General features: G+C 36.2%; 1 protein-coding gene across 13 annotated transcripts in view; it reads right to left on the bottom strand.

Annotated features, from left to right (window-relative positions):
* OTOF (otoferlin) overlaps positions 1 to 23057 on the bottom strand; it is a 2911272-nt gene that overhangs the window by 1222436 nt on the left and 1665779 nt on the right. The window lies entirely within an intron of this gene.

The raw sequence follows: 23057 nt of genomic DNA, 5'->3' as shown, positions 1-23057 counted from the left end.
ATCTCCAGCCCTGTTGTTAGATTTAGATGCGTTAATTAGAAGTTTCTGAGATGAACGTAAGGACTTCAGATTTTTATAGGGGGTGATGACGTTAGATAGAATAGGAGTATCAGAAGGTTGATAAAGAGTCTTATGGGCAATGATTCGTTGGTGATATTTAAGCAGATTCTGTAGTTCCAACCATTCTAGCTGCTTTAAATTAAAGCAATGGTGAGTCTTAAATGGGTTGCCAGTAGCAAATCTGGCTATGTTATTGTAGGAGGTTTCCAATTTATTGAGGTTGTTCTTAGATAGATTAGTGAAAATAGATGAGGCATAGAGGAGTGTAGTGATTAGATGAGTGTGTGCAATAGTAGTTCTAGCTGTAGGTGACAGGAAGGCTTTAATTCTGTAGAGAGAGACAAGTGTTTTGTTGACAGATTTTATAGGGTTGTTGAGGTTGTTGTCAATGGTGATACCAAGTAGTTTGGTAGTTGGGTCTGGTGATATAATGGTACCATTAGTGGACGTAACTGAAAAATCTATGGGAGAGAACTTATGAGTAGGATTGAAAAGGAGGAGTTTAGTTTTTTGGGGGTTCAAGAGAAGACAACGGAGTGTGAACCATTGTTCAACTGTGTTAAATACTTTTTGGGTAAGGGAGTGAAGATCAGAGGTGGTTGTGGCTGGGCATATAAGTGTGGAGTCATCTGCGTATTGTATGCAAGTAGCATGGGGGATTGCTGGATGAAGGTCATTGATAAATATGGAGAACAGGAGAGGTCCTAATATGGACTCCTGAGGGATACCGAGGTTAACTGGTACGTGGGTAGATAGAGTGTTGTGCCAAAGCACAGCCTGTTGTCTTTTATGTAAGTAGGATTGGAACCATTTAATAGAGAGTGCATCTGAGGACAGGGATTTGATGATATCTATAAGAATTTGATGATTTACCATGTCGAATGCTTTGGACAGATTGATAAAGAGTACAGAGGAAAGCATATTACAGTTACGTTTTTTGTTAGTACAATCTGTAAAGGAAAGGAGGGCAGTGGTAGTGCTATGGAAAGGTCTGAAACCATGTTGACAGCTAGAAAGTAGGTTATTTTGGAATAGATGGTCTAGCAATTGCCTATGGATACATTTCTCCATGATCTTTGCTAAAGGAGAAAGAAGGGCTATGGGATGGTAGTTGGAGAATTCGGTGGAGTTACCACCTTTATGAAGGGGGATAATATGGGAGACTTTCCAGATGCTAGGAATGTGACCTTCGCTAATAGTTCTATTGATCAGAATGGAGATGGGGTAAGCAATCGACTTGGCAGATTTCTGTAGATATTCAGCAGATAGTTGGTCTGCTGAAGGACAGCACAACTTATAGAAGAGTAGAAATGGATCAGTGACTAGTGATATGGAAAAGAGTTTGGGATATGAGTAATGGGAGTGCAGACATTAAGGTGCATGAACAAGAGCACAGCAACCTTGACAATGTCTGAATGTGGGGGTAAGAAGAAGCAGAAAAGAAGTAGGGAGAAGACAACAGAACTTTAACTGGTCATGTGAAATAATAATTCTTCAAGAACTAACGCATAATTTATTTTAGGTATTAACTAGTTTCATAGATAAATACTAAGCAATCAGTCTGGAGACTATTACATGCTTAGTGAATAATGAGACAGTGACCAAAGGTGAGAACCAAACGACATACTTTTTGTCTTTAAGACAAACACATTAAGCATTATGCCAAATCCCAAACATACTGGTTTAAAAATCAGAACTTCTGCCAACCTTCTTGTGAATACAATGGGTAGGCTTCTGATGTCAATAATGATGCATATGATTAGGTATAACGTTTCCATCAACTATGGTACTGCATTTGGTATGTATTAGTACTTTTATAATATTTTCCTCACAATTTATTGTCCAGGATATGACAGCACTGTTGTCAGAAAACAGGTCCAAGTTATATACCACAACTGTGGCAGAAGAGAGTTAAAAAGTCATCTGGCCCTTAGATTTTGGCAGGTTTTTGTTTTGTGATTGCCCGATTCAAGCCCTGTATAGCAACTGGCCTTGAATATTGTTTCTATTAATATCAATAGAAATGGCTCTTGTGCCTTACTATGGATTATGGAACTTGACTACTTCTGCTGACCTATATAATTTGGGAAAAAAATTACTTTTCAGAAAGTTCCATTTCTTTTTTGATATGAAGATGTTACCTTCATAAACTATTGTTGATTCTAAATTTGAAGCATACCTCCTTCCTTTACAACATTTAGGGAGTACTTAGTTTGGACTTGTACTTCATGAATAGATATTGCTGTTATTTTATTCTTATACTGGCACAATTCCCCTGTATATATGGTTAACTTCTTATTTAGGTTTTATGTTGTTGCTATATGAGGTGTTGGCATAATTTTCTTGTTTTATTACCTAACGTTAAGAGCTGGATTTTGATGTTCGTAGTTTTTGTCTTTTTTTTTTTTTGATTTTGTATATCTATAATGTTACCAGTAAGGCTGCACAGTGGCTTTAAACACCATCCATCTAATATCGAATGGGATGTCTTAATATATGAGTCAAACATTCCTGTGATGATAGTGCAATGTTCCTCTCTGATTTCTTTTTAATTAATATAAGCCTTTGGTACCAGTACCTAATTTCTTTGAAGTTATTATCTAGGATAAAACAGTAGATGGAACGTGTCTTGGTGGGGGTGGCCATGATGATGCAGCGGTTAGCATTGTCACCTCACAGCAAGAGGTTCTGTGGTTCAATTCTCAGATGGGGTGCCCTTTGTACAGAGTTTCCATGTCCTCTCTGTGATCACATCGGTTTCCTCCAGGTTTTATGTTAACAATGCATTTTCTGAAGACTATGAAGTCTGAAACTCCATTGTCTATTATTATTTGTTGATTTGTATGTTGCAATCCACAACTATTTGCCTGAAGAAAAAAAGTTTACTAGTAACAGACCAAAAGCAAAAGGCAAAATCAAGGATATTCTGTGATAACAGTAAAAGGCAGATGACAGTTATAATGCATTTTGTAGTTTGCAACAGAAAAACATACTCAGAGTGTTGGTAAGTAATTTAGTCACATGTTAGTGAAGGTACAATCTGCTATATTGCATGTAGGCCAAACTGGCATACCTGCTAGTGAATTGAGGATTCTGATTGCTCTCTTTATGTTAATTAAGCTTTATATTATGCAGAACTGGATGGATCGTTCTAAATTAGACTGGGAAAATTTTGCAAGTATGGCATCCAAATATATAGTATCTCATAAACTAACTAAAGACAATATTAACAAATGCTTGAAATACCTTAACTTCTGGAGTATTACTTTAGATTGCATCCTGAGGTAATACAGAATGGTTTTGTATCTATTCTCCTACACTAGTACTATTGACAGTCCTTCCCTCAAAAAGATTAAACTCAGCATGTTCTTTGATGGTTACCTGTATGTGTTGTCAGAGTAATGAAAAGAGAAAATACTAAACCTTAATAATGGAGTAACAATAATAATATAAAAATGTAGCAGTATATGTAAATATTTGTATATATGTGGTGTTTATTGTATCTTCTGTTTAACCACTGTCTTTCAATTTTGTGCCAGTTACAACATACAGAATGAATAGAGTTAATAATCTCGTTTCTTTTGTTAGTGTATATCTTTTTTCATATTAAGAAAACAAGTTTTAAATCTATTTGCCTGCTATTTGAATGTTAAATGGCCTTATCTTTCTATGAATGCTGACCAATTACAGTAAAATAAGTTTTGCTATTGTGTGTTAAAATATGATTTATGAAACTAAAATAAAATAAAGATTTGCAAAAAAAATGAAGATACAATCTGATCAGTTGCATCACACGCACAGCCAGGGAAGTTACAACAAGTAATTTAATTCTTATGCTGCCCCATGGTTGCACAGATGCAGGATCACTCGCATTGACTTGTGACTCTACTACTATGTGACAATGGAACTGAAAGGTTTATTTTCTTGTTTTAATTAAAAAGAAAAAGATAACTTCTAAATTACTTTGGTTCACTGCAGCTGCTTCCTTGAAATGCTTGCTGGAAGAACTGGAAGAAGAAGAAGAAGAAATAAAGGAAATCTTATTGATCACTTACTGACTCTTTTTAACCCTCATAGATTTCTGTATATTTAGTAATTGTTAAGACAGGCATCCAAATTCCAAGTCAGTGGAGTAGACTAAGAAATGAGTGAGATGCAACTTAACCAAAAGCTGAGAAAAGGCCATGTAGTCACTTCTGTCTGCAGAAGTAGTGTGCTAGTTTATATGACTGTGCTCTGCCAGAAAAATCCAACTGGGTGGAGGGGGTTGAGTGAGGTTGCAGACAGAGAGTGAGTCAGATGACGATAATGAAACACAAAATACCTTAATTATCTGTTTTTTAAGTTCTGCTTAAGTTCAAATAAAAAAAAAATAAATAAACTGGATGCTTCTCTCTGAGAGTCTCCCTCCAATGGAAAAAGCCAACAGTCTACAGAAGAAAGTTTGCATGCATGCCTGCGTACATGCATATATGTATATGTGTGCATGTAGTGCAGACCAATGAAAAGGTACTGGGTGAGACACATGTTTATTTTTTCTTACTGTAGTTGACTAACTATACTGATGCACAATCGTGTTGGGACATGGAAAGTAATGCCGACCAATGTGATTGTGCAGCAGCCAGTCAGTCCTCTCATACAAAAAAAAAAACATTCATGACAATGATAAGTGCATGATGGGAATTGCAGCTTCAATGGGGCAACTACCCAGTACCAGGCCCTAGGCAGCTGCCTAGGGAGCCTTGTACTAGATCTGGTGGTGGTGTGTGTGGTGTGTGTGTGTGTGTGTGTGTGTGTGTGTGTGTGTGTGTGTGTGTGTGTGTGTGTGCCTGTGTTTATTTTTAGGTGTGTCCTCTCTACAGAAGTTCTAATAGAGGTAATCAGTGCATTTTAAAGTGAGAAAGGCTTGCAAGGCTCAATCTCTCTGTAGACTGAGTCTTAGTAAAAGTATCCACTGCATGAAGGAAGGACATCATACAGCTGAGGAAACTTCTTATTTTAATGTATATTATTTCTCCCCTCATTGTATGCATACCATCAGCCCATCTTTTCTCAGGCATCGTCATATAGGTAGCCATGTTATGTCTCTAGGCCCACCCCTTAATTTCTAACATGAACCCTTTTGTCACCATAAGAGTGCTCTATGCCTGCTGCTTATATGTGTGGACTCTCACAAACATGCAAATGAGGGATACAGTCACTGCCTTTGAATACAAATCCTATGAAGGTACTCCTGCAACCATTGTCATCATGCCACCTGCATGGGAGCAATTTTGGCTCCCCAAGTACTATCACTTTTCTGTGTCCTGGATGAGAAAGTGAACATAAATTGCTCTTTCCCATCATTTTCACTTAGCTCTTCCAGCACTTAAGCAGCTAGTTGAATTCAGGTTATTTGGGCCATGATCAAGCCTTTACCCCTCTATGCCACAGATCAGGGTAGAAGAGACAGAATTCTTGTAATCAAAAAACACAAATCAGGCAGCTATGATTTCTTCAAAAGACTAACAGTGTGTTTATAGGTTCCTAAGAGATCACTAGGCTAGCAGCCCTAGAGCCTTTATAAACCTAGCCATGTTAATCCTGGGTTGCCCCAATTCTCCTTGGTTAGATGGAAGTAGTTTACAGATCAGCACTGACTATCCCCGTCTGTGAGGGACATGGGTGCCACCCCCAGGGTGAATTGGTGGTCACCCATCCATTTGTCCAGGTTGCGCTGGAGTGGGGTCATTGAGGAGATCTGCTTCACATGAATTGGAAGTTTTTTCCAGAGAAGCAGCAATCTCTGGGAGACATACCTATCTTTCCAGTATGTTCTGTTAATGTTACTGGCAAGGTTGAGATCCCTAGAGCGAGTGACTCTAGTGCCATTTGATTTGTGGATGTGCAACATTTCCATTAGGTCAGGGTCAGGCACAAGTCACGTGTCAGAAGCCTACTTGATACAGAGTACAGTGACAAGGCTTTCAGTCTATCCATGTACGTCATGGTTTGGAGGCCCTGTATCTTCTTAGTGAGAAACTTCTGTGGTTTGTCAAGTTACTGCAATTGTCTGGTGAGATGCATGCAGAAGGGAGCATTGTACTTTATTAATAGTCTGATTAAGGTCAAGTAAAGTAGGGTTATGACATCCTTTCACCTGGATGTGATGTCTTTACTTATGAGATGCACAATGTAGAAGGCTTTCCTTACCACCTGGGAAACCTGGTGGTCAAAGTTCAGATTACTGTTGACCTGTGTTCCCAGATCTTGCACCACTGGCTTTGAACTTAGAGGGGTGCTGTCAATATTATAATTAGTGGGGAATTCTGCTTTGCCAAATGGAATAATAGTGGACATTTTTGTGTTTAGTTTTAGACCATCACTTTGGCACCAGTCATTTGTTTGTGTTAACCTCTTTTGTAATATGTTAACATTGTTGGGGGACTCAATGACTGTGCCTAGTTTACAACCATTAGGGAACTTAGTAAGCCAATGGCCATCAATTTTAGCCTGGACTTCCAAGAAATAGATTCCAAATAGTAAAGGTTCCAGTACAAGTCCTTGTGGTACACTATTGGTGACAGGTCACTAAATCTGTCAGCTAGCAGGTTGGCAATTTCCTCCAGTATAGTGACAGTGGTGCCATCTATTACCAATTCGGCACATAGATGGGCACTCCCTTTTAGATTTTGGATGTAGTTAAATAATGCCTTATGATTGTCCTTGGCTAGGGATGCTATTTTAGCTTCTTAATTAGCTTTAGAAGACTTTACAAGACGTCTGATTCACTTGATCAATCTGTGGAGGGAATTCTTCCTCTGCAGAGACAGCTGCCTCTTGTTCTTGGACATCAGTTTCTTCCTTTTGTTATACAATTTATTTATGCTAGATGTCCACCAAGGTGGCTTGTGTTTTTGTGAGGGCCTGTTTTAATCTGGTCAGGTACAGCTGAGTCTATACAGTTGCTAAGATGATTATATAAGGCATTTGTGTATATCTCTGCATTGGAGTCATTATTGCCTGCGATTGCAGGGGGTATGAACCTTTTTATACCATCACTTGGTAGGCTGTAGTTTGCTTTGGAGGAGTTCCTTAGTTGTTTTGCTCTTTTGGGGATGTGGGGTCCAGTAGTCACTTCAAATTAGACTGATTTATGGTCCAAACTTACTAGGGAGGGCATCACACAGTGGGCAGTGCAGTGACCACCCATGTTGGTGAGTACTATGTCAAGGACATTAGAGCCCCTTGTGGAGGTGCAGACTATCTGTTTCAGAGCATTTGCTTCGACAAAGTCCAGGAACCTCTGGGTGAACATGTTTGAGCTTATGTATGTTACTCAGTCGAAGGAGGAATAATTGAAATCTCCCATGACTAAGGTGTTGGGCTGTAGGGCGAGTGACTCCAGTAGGTCTAGGTAAGCATTGTGCTTTACTTGGTTCATGGAGGGGGACCTATGGAGTAGTTCAAGAAAGTTGCACTGTTTGATCAATCTGGAGGTGTACTTGGCTTTACTAAAGATGAATACACCTTCACCTTTGGTTCTTTCATGCTCATTTTGAGGTATGAATGTGTGGAAGGCTTTGTAGCCTTGCAAGGCTTGGGTGATATCTGCGGCCTTGAACCATGTTTCACTGATTGCACAGACATCAGCATCTTTCAAGTTGAGGACTGCCTTCAGTGAGTGTAGTTTCGTGTTTAGACTCCTAGCATTAAGCAGCAGAACTTTGAGTTCATCCTGAGTAGATTTTGCTATGTCGGAAATGTTGTCATTTAGATATTGCCTAAAAAAGGCACTATAGGGGAAGCAAGCAACGTAGCCAGTATCTGAAAGCACAGGGGAGACAGGTGGAGACCATCTCTGGCAAAGCATTGCAGCCTGTCGACCATGTCTTCCCAGGCTGACAAATACTGGATCCACATAGAATGACACCAGAAGCTAAGCTAATTGCTGAAGTAAATAATTTTCTGTTTATATTGTGGCATTATCCTGGGTGAAGGCAGAATGCTACTTGGGGCTAGGGTCATACCAGCCTGGGACAGATAATCTGAGTGTTCAGTCATGTCTCTCTTCATATTGTCCAGGGAGGTATGTCTCAAGTCATGCACCGCAACATGGACTATGACAGATTCATAATGGTACTTGTTGTTGAGTGACCTGAGTGCACGTGTGATCTGATGGATCCTGGCACCTGAGAGGCAGCTGACCATGACCTTCTTCTTGTCCAGCCTGGTGAGAGGGACATCTGTATGTCTCACTATGGAGTCTCCTATGACCAAAACATTAGGTTTTGAGGTGTTTTGCCTAATGGGCTTATTTGTTGAGACACTGTGTGTTGTTACATGCAGTGGTTTCTATACATGTTGAGGTGTTTACAGCTAATTTGCACTTTGGAGGTTTCTGATTTTTTGGTAGGCTTCTAGTGTGTACCTCCCCATATGTGGGTTTATGTGTTGTGTCCTGAACTTGTGTGAGAGGTGAAGAGAGTGAACTGACAACCTGTTTGATGTCTTGTTTTTTGTAACGTGAGAGGATTGTTTCCAAATTGACAGTGTAATTACATCTCTCACATACAGTATTTGTTTGTTTCAGGACTAAGTGGTTGTCAATATAAATGACACAATTACTACCTTGCCTAAGGATGCCCATGTCAATCAAGCTGGCTGGAGAAATGGTGTGAAAGTGGCCATTAATAATGGCAGGTTATACCATAGTACTGTTGGGAAGTGGGTAAGTTAGATCAGTTTATGATGTAGGAATAACAGAGAGGCTTATTCTTTTGACAGTTTAGGATGAAGAGATGTGGCAATGCTGCTAGTATGGAGTTGGCTTGCCTGCAGAGCAACAGTGGACTTGAGAGGGTCCTACTGACAGATGTCTAGGGAAAATTTAAGTTTCCAGGCATTTGCATCTATACAGGGCAGTGCTAACCCCCGTTGTGTGATGCACAGCTACGCACAAATACAAGGCTTAAATAAAGGTGAAATTCAACAGTTTTAAGAAAAAATACTAATGGTAAGGCCCCAAACTGAGCCTCTCTCCAGCAATCCCCAACTCAGATGGAACCTGATTACACACGTCTGCCACAATGATGCAGTATCCTACATGGCAATATGATTTATAAACAAAATAATTCCACCTGTGCTTGACCAGGTATACACCAAACAAAATCCAAAGAAAACCAAGTCAGTCCAAAAGGCAACCATAAAGCAGCGTTTTAGTAATCCAAATAAAAATAAAACAGAGAATGGTTAAGCGCTTTCGTCTGTCAAGTCAGACATCTTCAGAACCACCCATATTAAACTCAAAGTTCTGCTTAAAAACATTCAAAGAAACACGCCCCTCCAAAACAACCAATGCATTTAAAGAAACATGCTTACAATAAATACATGTAAAGAATTGAAATAATTTAAAATAGTTAAAAGTAGTTAAAAACACTTACATTTCCAAAGCCCTTCTCTTTAATTCACTAGGAATAGAAATGTTATCATTTAACCCTAGTGGGTATGCAGCATCAAATTTAAGCTGCCATTTCATTTCCTTCCTAAGTAATTCATTTTCCCAATCTCCACCAGTGTTATGCAAAACCTGCTGTTCCAAAATTATAAACACAAACGTATTAAAATTTAAACAATATAAGGAATGTTGAGCAAGTGCACTTTTGTTGTTCCTTCTTCTAATACTGCAAATATATTGATATATTCTTTGTTTAAGGGAATTGTTAGTTTTACCAATATAAAATGCATTGCATGAGCAACAGGTAGCTAAATAAATAATTATTTTTGTGTTGCAGTTTACAAATGTACCCACATTCCATGTTTTGATCTTATTAAGCACCTCACCATCTTTATTAACATTAATATACTTACAATATGTACAATGTTCGCATTTTCTTGCAGTGGGGACCTCATATGTGCACCCAGTATGTTCCAGGAAAGCCTTAAAATTACTTCTATTTTTATAAGTAAAGGTCGGTCTGGAAATAAATAAGTGACAGATGTCACTACCAGCTTGTAATAAATTCCAGTTATTAGAAATATTTTTTTCAAAACATCTAGCTTCTACCGTATAATGCATAACCATGTTATTAACCTTAAATGGTTCAATTTCCCTAGTAGTGTCCAAACTTGGTGAATTACTTTGATGGCCAAGCCCAAACTTAATAATGGGAGCATATTTGTTTTGTCTACCCATCCAAATTTCATTGCCTATGGAGTCCAAAAGGTCAGGTGGATACCCCCTCTCCTTAAACATGTCCTTCACAAAATTAAATTCTCTCAGACAGTCCCCGTTGTCTGATGTCAGTCTAGAAACCCGGCTTCTCATAATGCCTTTTTTTTTCCATGCATAGGATGGCAACTAGTAAAATATAAATAAGCATTACAAAATGTTGGTTTCCTGTATATTCTAGTTTTTAAAGTGCCATCACTTGTTTAGAAAAATTAATATCCAAATAGTTAATACTAGCTTTGTCTGCCACATAAGAAAATCTCAGAAAATCAGTACTTTCCTGCATAAAACTGATACATTTGTCCAAATCATCTTGTGTCCCTGTCCAAATAAAAAACAAATCATCCTGGTACCTATAATAAGTCAAACAATACTTGAAAAATACTGAACTAAACAATAAGTGCAATTCCCACCATAACATAACAGCATTGACAAAGAGGGGGGCACATGAAGCACCCATGGCCACCCCCTTGCATTGTCTGTAATATTCTCCTTCGAAGTATAAAAAGTTATTATTCAACACCAAATCCATAAAAGAAACCAACATTTCTTGTACTGAGTCCACATTTGTAAACTGCAACACAAAAAAAATTATTTATTTAGCTACCTGTTGCTCATGCAATGCATTTTATATTGGTAAAACCAGTAATTCCCTTAAACAAAGGATATAGCAACATATTTGCAGTATTAGAAGAAGGGACAACAAAAGTGCACTTGCTCGATATTCATTATATTGTTTAAATTTTAATAAGTTTGTGTTTTTAATTTTGGAACAGCAGGTTTTGCATGACACTGGTGGAGATTGGGAAAATGAATTACTTAGGAAGGAAATGAAATGGCAGCTTAAATTTGATGCTGCATACCCACCAGGGTTAAATGATAACATTTCTATTTCTAGTGAATTAAAGAGAAGGCCTTTGGAAATGTAAGTGTTTTTAACTACTTTTAACTATTTTGTACTATTTTAAATTATTTCAGTTCTTTACATGTATTTATTGTAAGCATGTTTCTTTAAATGCATTGGTTGTTTTGGAGGGGCGTGTTTCTTTGAATGTTTTTAAGCAGAACTTTGAGTTTAATATGGGTGGTTCTGAAGATGTCTGACTTGACAGACGAAAATGCTTAACCATTCTCTGTTTTATTTTTATTTGGATTATTAAAACACTGCTTTGTGGTTTCCTTTTGGACTGACTTGGTTTTCTTTTGATTTATAAACAAATATTAAATGTCTGTCTACAATAAGATTTCAAATTTAAAGCTGGTCTGCAATTCCAGTACAGAATAGAAAAATGTCTTATGGACTAGTCGATGAGAACTATATAATTATGTTCATGAACTGCATATTGTTGTCTTCTTCTTCTTGGTTTCTAAATACTGCCAATGAACAGCTTATTGCATTAGTGTCTACCAATCAGCATACATAAAGACAAGGTTATGGGAAAAAATCACTTTCAGAAAGCAACAGCAAGTTTCTCTACTTATTTTTCTGCCCAGAGATGATGGTCATGAGAAAGATTTTGATTAAAAAAATTCTAGCCACATGAATTTATTACAGAATTGCTTTCCAAGTATTTTAAAGTGATGTCTTTAAACTGTGACTATATATATATATATATATATATATTGGTGATTCTTCCATCTTCATAAGCAATTTCTGTGGGGTATTATTATAAGTGAAGACATATAGAAGTTACTGTAGAGTAAGGCAAGATCATCTGTTTATTGCATTAACTTGGCATCAACAGGATTAGCTGAGATTTACAGTAAGTGCTAGTGTATGTGTCTGTGGTGATATCTGCACTGGAAGGAGATAAAAGGTCATGTCTATTTCTGTTAATAGTTTCTAGTAGTATCAAAGTAACATTTCTTATGCTGTTAATGACTGTCCATGTGTATATGTGTGTGTGTGTGGGGGGGGGGCATATCTACCACTGGTAAAAGTAGAGAAGTGGTCACTTACAACATTTTTTTAATGTTACAGCTGTATGAAAACATTTTGGAGAATTTGCTAAAAACCACCATTTTACATTTTTTGTACTAGTTTTTTGGACATAAAAGTACGGCTAATAATGACCTGGTGGTAGTCCAAGGAAATGCAATCCTTCATTCCTACATCACTTAACTATTTTATAGAATGTTAAAATCCACCAGGATGGCTTGTATTGGATCATTAGCATATCAAGTAAGTTTGCTAACTAGGATGTTTTCAGCTATGCCCAGTGATGAGTAGACTCAGCCAGGTTAAGCTAATTAATTCATTTTAGGCAGGTTAAAATGACAATAACTTTAATACCTTTTGTAGCCTCAACAAAGTGGCTGTTATGGATACATACTACAAGCCAAATTACTATTTGCCATTATAGAAATCCTACCAGCCTTTTACCAATGTGAACATTGCAACAGACTGAGATGCCTAGAGGGCAAATACTCATATAATATATGGGTCAAACGTTCTTTGACTTCTGCTGAACTGACTTCTACTTCTACATTCATGGATTATTTGAAGAAGACTACAATTCACCTTAACCTCTTCTCTGTCTTTTCCAGTTAATTTTGTTGCTTTACAGGATGTATGAATGGTACATCTTCTTTCAGTAACTCCTTGAGTGGTCCAGTTAATATTGCTGCATTTCTTTAATCTTGAGCTATAATTGGCCATTCCCAAAATAGTTTTGACTTTCTTAGCATTTGATGGATGATTATGTCACATATTTCCACATTTCTAAGATCTGGGGACACATATTTTTGTGAGAATATGAATCCGTAAAAATTTAAGAACATTTTCTAACAGAGCCTTTCATTCCTTTAATATAAGTAATTCCTTTAGACATTCTAATGCCTTTCTTAAACTTTCATGATATTTTCCTCAACTGTTTATTTTATTTATTTATTTATTTTATAAATAAATAAATACAATATGTGGGAAAACTCATAGTGCAGAATAAGATACTCATTCATTACTGCTCATTTTTTGGCATTTTCTCTGACTCATCCAAATCTTTTTCCTCAGATGTAAATGTAGCCTCCTGTGATATTGCAAACGAGTTACTCTGGGTCTGCATGTAACTTCATTTTGCAGTTTTTACCTAGTCAGTATTTCTAAATAAGGTTTTGCAGTCATTTTGCATTTTATCTAGCATCCCTTCTGTTTTTTTCACTTTTATTGTTCAATATTTTGACATTACTTGATGATTTGTGAAGTAACTCAGTAAGTTGTTTTTCTTCCTCACATATAAAAGAAAGTTTAGACACTTTTTTCTTTAACAATTTCTGTTGTAAAGCTGGCATTTATCTGGATTGATTTTGATGCCTTGTATTTATGTTTTGATATTTGACTTGACCAACACTGATTGTATTCTCAATTCATTGTGATCATCCTCAGTATTTATCGACATCACCGTTACTGTCAACATTCTATGCAGGTTTTCCATATTCAACATTTATTGTGGGTTTTCTGATTTTGTCAGATTCATTTAATCTGTAAGACACTTAAATCATTTTCTCTGTCAGTGTCACCACTAACTTGTAGCATATTTTTGAATAGATTCTTTTCTTGTGTTATATTGGTTTTCTTTGTTCATCAAACAAGATTTCTGTATATTGTGGCCTATCATTCATGTTTCTACTCTTGTACACCTTTGCAGAATAACTATTTTGTTTCACATTTTGCACATTCTTTTCCAAGACGTGGTCATTGACCATCATATGTAGATCTACCACCACAATATCTGCACTTGGTTTTGTAATTATTTTGACTGCATTTTGCATTCCTATTTCCTTTTCATTTTGTCTTTCATCATCACCTAGTTAGTCTCTTTTATTTTCCATTTTGTTAAGTCATTTTGCACCACATGATGCTTATATTTCATTGATGTCTATGGATGTGATAAAGCCTATCATTTTACCCAGTGTCATTTCTAACTGAAAGAGAGCTTTCTTCTATGTTCTGTAGATATGCCAAATTGTTTGAACTGAGCTTAAAATTCTTGAACTGAGCTTTAAATTCCTTATACGTAAACTCACAATTTCTTACTGGCATCTTTCCCCTTTATGCTGCATATATGAAGGGCTGTTTCAGCTATATTTTAAGTTCTTTATCAATATGTCTATACTCAAACTGCCTTGCCACTGCCCTCTGTTTGGCGCGCTTCATTATTTTCTTCTTGTAAAACACACCTGAACTTGTGTAACTGAAATGGAACATTGTTTCAGGGTTCTAAATGTTCACTCAGTGTTTTTTGTCAGTTACATTTTATAACATGTATTATGGTACACTTGTTGCATCATATATACTACTGACCTATTTCGCTGCCACAGAAACAGAGCTTTAAGTCCATGCTACCAGCTTTTAGTGTGAGTTCCTAACACATGGGCATCACTGTCTACATCAAATATAAACAAGCTTGGGGTTTCTACTGACATCTCTCTCATGCTATCTGCCTTAACATTATTATTATATCAGTATTATATCTTACCGTTTTGTGTTTTATTTACTGGGACATCCTTTCTTTTATGAAATCCTTTTTATGCAAACAACTAGAAAGATGGGGTCTATATTACTTTGGTGAATCTCACATCAACAAATACCTCTTCATCAAATACCTGTTTATCGAAGGTCCTTATCAGTGAATGGACTTTTCAGCGGAATATTTCCTAGGGTAAAACAATGCTTGATCACCATCTGGAATCTGCCCTTTTTCCCACTGTAGTGCAATCTCGGAGTTGGTATATTTAGTTAGGGGGGTTTGGGGGTGTAGCTCCCACCTGGGTCGGTGTTAAGTTTCATAATTTTGTTCACGTTCACTAGAATGGCCTACCCTTAGTTTGCCCTAGGAAAAAAATCCCTGAAAAGTCTGTTCACTGATTAGGAGTTTCGATTAATAGGTGTTCGACGAAGAGGTATTCGCTGATATGGGATTTAATAAAGTCATATAGACCCAGAAAGATGCATAGCTTTATTACCTGCTTTTGCAAACAGTTGCCTTTCTTCCATTCTTTTCTCTTTTATTGCAAAAAAATCTAACTTGTGACCTCCAAAGATACTAAGCAAACATTTTAAATGGATTTTTCTTATTTGTATCAAATTGTCATTTTCATTAAGAATAGGTTTGATTGTCATGTCTAGGGACGTTCAAATCAAATGAATCATTAAATTTCTTCTTTTTTTAATCCTTCAAAATGGTTAACAAATGTATTTAAAATCATTTAACTGCAAGGCAGTCTATCCACACACATGGTTAACTTGAGCAGCCATGAGAAAGCATACTGATGATGCTTCTCCAGCTCAGTGCAAAGACTGCCCAGTCCTTCTCTGATACAATAGACCTTCAGATTGGTTAAGAAATATTGATGTATATATTTTCAACATACCTCTCAACCTCCTAGTGTAAGAAATCTGGACAAAGCCAAAATAGGGACATATTTTAATTATTGTCGTATAAAGCTGATAAAATACCAGGCTTAGCATTAGCATGCATTTTCTGAGAGATGCAAAAATATGAAACTCAAATGTATGTCATTTTTAAACAAATTCAATCCTCAATTATTTGTCAGAATATCACATTGTTTATGAAGAACAAGCCAAAATGTTGAGGCAAAAATTTGGACATTCTGCAAAAATCTGGACAGATGAGAGGTATGATTTTCAAAACAGCTATGATTTGTAAACAGGACCAGAGAAATGCAATATCTAACAGGAAATGCTAGGCAATTCACAACTTACCTGCAAACAAACAAAACCTTTCTAGTATATGCAATGTGCTCATATATACTTGTGACTGTTTCTGCTTACAGGGTTTGATATTCTTGTACTTTCCTGGCATGGTTATGTATCTAAAAGAAATCCAGTACTTTTCTGAATAGTATTAAATGCGTTGGTGACATTTCAATAAAGTAACTACATATGATCTCAGAATGTAATAACATTTTTGTCACCTGTTCTTCATTTCTATATTTAAAGCATTATATAGATTGGCTTGGTACATATGACATCCTCTTTATTTCTGAAATGTGCTGATTTTAATAGGAACAAACATTTTTAATGAATTTAGCACATGCTGCATTCCCTCAGGTGATACTATTTCTTCAAATAAGTATCAGCTCAGAGTATATTGTATTAGACGTAATCTGGTACTTTTCCGTTATCGGGGCAACACTTCTAACGCGGTAGCAGGCACACGCAATCTTCGCACAGCTGTTATCCCTAAAGCATTTTTTTTTAAATGCGAAAGAAACACGTGCTGCAGTGCTTGTCTGGTTTTACAGAACTATCATAACCTTTGATAAGCGATGCTCAAGCTGCAGCCACTTAACAAAGAAGCTAGTAATCAACCTAAATTTCTCCTTCATTCTTGTACCTTTTGAACCATTTTCTTTTAATGACGAATAACCTGAAACACAGATGTGGCTGCCACAAACCATATTCATTCACGTAAGGTTAGGAACAAGGTCATGTTTTGGATCTAAAACAAGCATACGACAATTATTTTCGCAATATGCAAGCAACTGTATAACTGCACTACTAAACTGTGTGTGGGTTTACTTAGTGAATGTATCTTTTGTTTAACTTACTTGACAAGTTTGTTATGAAGGGGGCTGGTATGTGTTATATTAGGAAAATACAATTCCCAGAACAAATAGTCTTGACTTAAAATTATTGCTTTACTGGAAGAATACTGGCAATTGTTTAGTGGGAAAATATAAGTAAAGATGCAACTGAGGCCTAGACATAACAGTCATAAAGTGTGACACTCCTGTCATTAACTCCATTCCACAAAATCAGCAGCTGTGACAGTATTGCGAGCACCTGCTACCACGTTAGAAGTGTTGCCCTGATAACAGAAAAGTACCCATGATTTCCACTAAGTAAATACAATGTTGCAATTGGTGCCACTTTTCCAGGTAGAATTACATGCAGGATTTTTCAATTACAATGGCAATCTCACATCATTAATTTATTAAAGGTGGCAGTCACACTGTGGTTAGTAAAGGGTATCTTGTGAACAAACAGCAAAGAAAGTGAGACGACAAATTCAGGAGTTAATTAAATGTTGCTTAGACTGGACACAGATGCATTGCACTTCCATGTCTATCTCTAGCAGAATAATTCTTTAGGGCTTGTGTTTATAGAGTCATGCTTTACAAAAATAAATAACAAACAGCAGGCAGAAGACCACACACAGTGCATTGCCTTAAGCTAAGTCATCAAACTAAGTATCATTTAGGATTTACCCCTCAGGTCCCTTACTGTCATCTTGGTCTTCTTCAAAGCTGCAAGTTGGTCAGAAAATAAATAATAGACTATAACGGTTTGGAAATCTAAAAATATGCAACATTATGCCTACGCAGAGTGAGTATTTCATTACAAGATGCAACTCAAACTACATTTTTAAGTCAAGAGCTGTGATATCATTTAGATTTTGTACTTTTAGAGTACAATATAGCATAATGAAAAATAGCACTGATTTATATCTTATATAGTGATATATCACTTTGAAACCTGGATATGTCTCTGTATATACTGTGACTTAAATTACCAATTAGAAAACACTAAAAAAAAAGACAGCAGACTGCAATGCAGTACTATCTGGCAATGATACATGATGACAAGGTGAGATAGGGACCATTGCATTCCTTGACAAAACAAAATAATTCTTAACTCCTGGTGCTTACCAGCTACTGATATTTATTCTGTGAATAGAGACAAACTCCCTCTGTTCCTGTCACCAGACTCTGAAAGCACAGTTGTATATGTGCTGCGATTTAGTACTAATGTGGCACTGTGTGTGTGTGTGTGTGTGTGTGTGTGTGTGTGTGTGTGTGTGTGTGTGTGTGTGTGTGTGTGTGTGTGTGTGTGTTTATGTGACTGGTAGTGTTGTAGCCTTATTAGCATGCACCAGCACACAAGCACACAGCAGCTACATACCTGCTGAGTGGCTGAGGAAATACTGCAGGCATTCTGGCTATACTTATTTGAGAATTTGAGATTTTCTTACACTCCGCATATGAGTTTCAGCACTGCAATTCAATCAGGTTAGGAGGTAGGGAACATTTATATATATATATATATATATATATATATATATATATTATATATATATATATATATATATATATATATATATATATATATATATATATATATATATATATATATATATATATATATATATATATATATATATATATATATATACTTAAAAGATAGCTCCTATCCCCCATCACTGCAGTTTCACATACATTAAACTGCATTCAATCATAATACTCCCAAAGGTATCCATACCCTTTGGCAGCATACATCTACCATTCAAACAAACACATAATGTTCTTTGTAAACAGAACTTAAAACCTATGTCATTTTTGGACTATAAAATGAATAGTATAGCCTTATCTAACAGAATGATATCTGAAACTGATGGGGTCTACATATCTAACCTTATGTTTATATGATAATAACTTCCAAATGTTGCCCTTGGTGGTCTTGATTTGTACACATGTGGGTAATTACTGCTATTCTGTACTACCATAATGTATAAGCTAGTGGTCTGTGGATTCCCACCTATCCAGATTGCTATTTTGCAACAACAAATACCTAGGAGATCATCATCAGTTTGTGATGAAAGTCTCCTTAGAGCTACTGTTTACTTAATAATGCCAGCCTTACAGACACCATTGTACTCTGTAATTCAAACCTTTTGTGTATATGTTTATAACTTTTACACTGAAATAGTCTCTGGATACCTCGGTAGTTTCTTCAAGAATGTCTGCAAGCCACTTTTATCAATAACGAGGAATAAAGAACATTTCCATATTTTGAACTGGAATGTTCTGGAATGTTGTTGGTTAGTATAATTATGTACTCTGTTTTACACTAACAAATGTACCCTTCATGTATTTTGACATATTTATTCATTTTTAGTCAGATATCTGTCATGCCGTTCAGGAGGTACAGGAATTTTGTTAGCGAGGTGGTTGGAAATAGAAGAGGACTACTGCTAGTGAAGAAGCACTTTTAATCGTGTGCCAAAATGCATCTACTGGAATGCTCAAAAGAGAACCAGTGAACTAATTTGCCCCAGTTTTTTTTAATTTCTAGGTCCTGTTCACACTTTTTTTCGGAACCTATGTACATGGATATACAGGTGTATTACTGCAAACATCTTAATTATCAAACAAGCTGCTCAAAGAGATAACAGATAAAATAGGGGGAACAAATTCCTATAAAATAAGCATCACTCCAGAATGTAGAGCAACATAAGTATAATTCATATTAGAATAAATACATGCATGTACCTTTGATGCCTGTGACCAATGAAGACACAAGTATCTAAACAATCTTCTATGTGACAAAATATGACTTATATGTTGTCAAAAGTGTGGATAAGTACTGAACTGCTGATAGAAAACTCTCCCATTACAGCCATCCTATATTAGGGTTATTTCTAATTCTCTGCTCATTTATACAATGCCACTGCTGAAGTATCCTTTTTATTGTTACATTTGTTTATTAAATACATATAACTGATTAATTCATTCACAACTTCTTAAAAGCAAAATAATCACAAGTTGAACTGCATATGTTTTGAGGTGACCAATGAATTCTGAGCTGTTTAAGTAAGTTTCTCAGACACATCATCATTTGCAAGTGGAAACCAAGGGAAGCAAATCCATGTTGATAGGATATAACATACTATTAGCTTGCTGCCTTAACCCATTATGTTGTATAGTTTCCATGGTTATTAATCAAGTGGATGATATTTACCTATATAACTATATTCCTTAAAAACAAGTCACTTATAAACAACATTTGTGGCAGAGGCATAAGTTACATTTACCAGCATGATACACAAAAACTTTATCACTGACTATATTTGAATAGGCTGTTTTTGAAAATGTCTGTTACATAACCATTTTTTCAGACAAATAGAGAAAAGCTCTACAAATTTCTTTTTATTCCAAAATTTCAACAAACATGCCTACTGCTATTTCTTATATTGTATTCTGATGTATCAAACCACATGCTACTGCATTCTCTTAAGCATATTTTGTATTGACCTTTTAAGATGTGGTTATATTTCCTCTCATTTAGAAGTATCTCAAATACTAGAGTTCAAGGGTTTTAAATTCATTTTTGAATGTACATTCCCCGATAAATTAATTTTCTTTTTCAATGTCTTTGCGGGTTGCTGTATGAAGTTCCATTTTTTGCACGGTGCTATTTTTTTTAATTTTATGGTCCTGATTTGCATATCTTCCAGTTAATCATCTGTTGCTTTCTCCTTCTACTGCTTCTTAGTGTGCCATATATTACTCACTGGGGCTGGGACTACCACAGATGGAAATGGTGTGGGAAGGGGATGTGTAAACACAGAGTGAGGTCTACAGCTATGCAATATATGTTGCCTTGTACATGGGAGATTTTTTCTAATTTCCTAACTGGGTAGAGTTGCTAATGTCACACACATCACCTTACATAAAGTCATTCAGTTTGAACCCTACCTACTAATGTTTAGTTTTTAACAACACTTTGTCTTATGATTACAACACACCCTCAGGCATCATTTCTTACTGAGATTTCTAGCATATGTCCACCTAAAATAATCTCTTGTCTGGTTTTAAAAAGAATATTAAATAAATATTTTTTTGTTTTGTTTTAAAGCATATGTGATCTCGATAATTTGAATTTCAGTGACAATATCTCTCAGCTTCTATGATTTAGGAATAATGATGTGATTTTAATCCTCATATTTAACATTACTTCCATTAGAATTATTGCAAACCAAACCGAAAAATAAACTGTTAAACCAAAAAATACTCCAAAGGAACGAGTTGCCAAACTGTAACGCAAATTTATTTTTATATACAAAGAGCGTTTTCGCTTCTGTCCTTACAGAAGCTTCCTCAGCATAAAAAAGAGCGCGAGCCCTTCACAATTTAAAACAAAGGTAGTGACACCCATTGATGTCACTTCCTTTACCACAATAGCAAACCATGCATATCATGTAAGTAAAGTTAATTTAAAATCTGGAAAAAGTCTAGAAAAAAATCACATCAACTTAACCAAAATGAACAGCCAAATATAGAATGGCAGATTCAGTTGGATGCCTTCACATACCTGGGTTTAAATGAGAATTGTAATATTTCATCTGTGTTGAAATATAGGAGTTACCTTAGGTAATCCTTGTTATTGGACACTAATATAAAATGTAAAGGTGCACATTAATTTTTCATTTTTTATTGAAAGGAGCTGTCCCCTTTTGATCAAAATATGGTTTAATATTAGTAGATCTTAGTTGTAGAATAGGCAATGTAATATCTTAGCCTTATGGCTAAGTAGTATGAACATCTTGTTCAGGTTTTAATTTACTAAAGTGTTTGCTTGACTTGTTAGATAGATTGCTGGCTGTTCATTTTGGTTAAGTTGATGTGATTTTTTTCTAGACTTTTTCCAGATTTTAAATTAATTTTATCTACATGATATGCACTGTTTGCTATTGTTGTAAAGGAAGTGACATCAATGGGTGTCACTACTTCTGTTTTAAATTGTGAAGAGTTCGCGCTCTTTTTTATGCTGAGGAAGCTTCTGTAAGGACAGAAGCGAAAACGCTCTTTGTATATAAAAATAAATTTGCGTTACAGTTTGGCAACTCGTTCCTTTGGAGTATTTTTTGGTTTAACAGTTTATTTTTCGGTTTGGTTTGCAATATGTCTTTGGGTGCTTCATTGAGTCCGAGTTCGCCGAACATTTTTGGTTCAGGAACCAGCGATGCTGTTAATGAACCTTTGAGTTTCCAAGCGTTGATGGTGTCGCTTTCTCAACGCTTGGATGTCATGAATGCACGTTTGGAAAATATTGAGAAGGGTAATGTTAACAGCGTTCGAGTTAACAAACCCAATTCACCTTTTTGCAACAGCCAGCAGTCTACTATTAGCAATGACGCTATTCCAGCAGGGCAGATTCCACGGCACAGCAGCTCTGCTAACACTACAAACGTGCCAGAAGCAGGTTTGCTTCTTTCAGGCGCTAGTACATCAGCGCTAAATTTTGTCAATGTGGGCAGTAATTCTAACAACAGGAATGCTTTAACTGGCAATATTGTTCTATCACCTCCTGGACATACGGTTGGAAATCAAGATGCACTTATTGGTGTGCCCTCATTGTCTGAATGGGCGAAGAACTTGGCTCCACTGTCGTTTGGGGGCTTTTCATCTTCGGGGTCACCGGTTGCTGATTCAACCAGTCCAGGTAACAACCTTGATAATATCACTGAAAAATTAAAGTTATTGGATGGGAAACTATTAAAAATAAAAAAACTTCAATTGGAAGTTTCCTATTTCCAGCAATGCCTTGTAGAGAAAGTGATTCCTAAGGGTCTACGCAGCTCCTTTTCGCCTACAGGCTTATTTTTTGATGCGGCCTTCTTGGATGAACTTCAGGCCCTGTTCAACAAACAGGGGTCTGAATTACTTGAAGTAATGGTTAAATTTTATTCTAAACATATTACTGTTTTACTGGAGGAAACTACACTTTTGGATGACAGTATTAAATCTGACAAACTTTTTAAGGTATAAATATGACTATAACCGGATTTTCTCCAGTATTGACTCTTTATTGTCTAAATTGAAATCCAATAAATCAAAAAAATTATTAAGGGATAGACATGCATATCAAACTGATGCTGTTTACCCAAATTTATTTAAACGGAACTGTAGGGATGATAACCAAATGAACAGGGATCCTAACGGGTCTGGTAACACTGACAGGCTTGATTCTGGCCAAACTTCTATA

The sequence above is a fragment of the Protopterus annectens genome, chromosome 2.part1, assembly GCF_019279795.1.
Source record: "Protopterus annectens isolate FY-2018-M chromosome 2.part1, PAN1.0, whole genome shotgun sequence".
NCBI lineage: Eukaryota > Metazoa > Chordata > Ceratodontiformes > Protopteridae > Protopterus > Protopterus annectens.
Note: the sequence above shows the minus strand (reverse complement) of the source record. Positions and strands in the feature narration are given on the sequence as shown.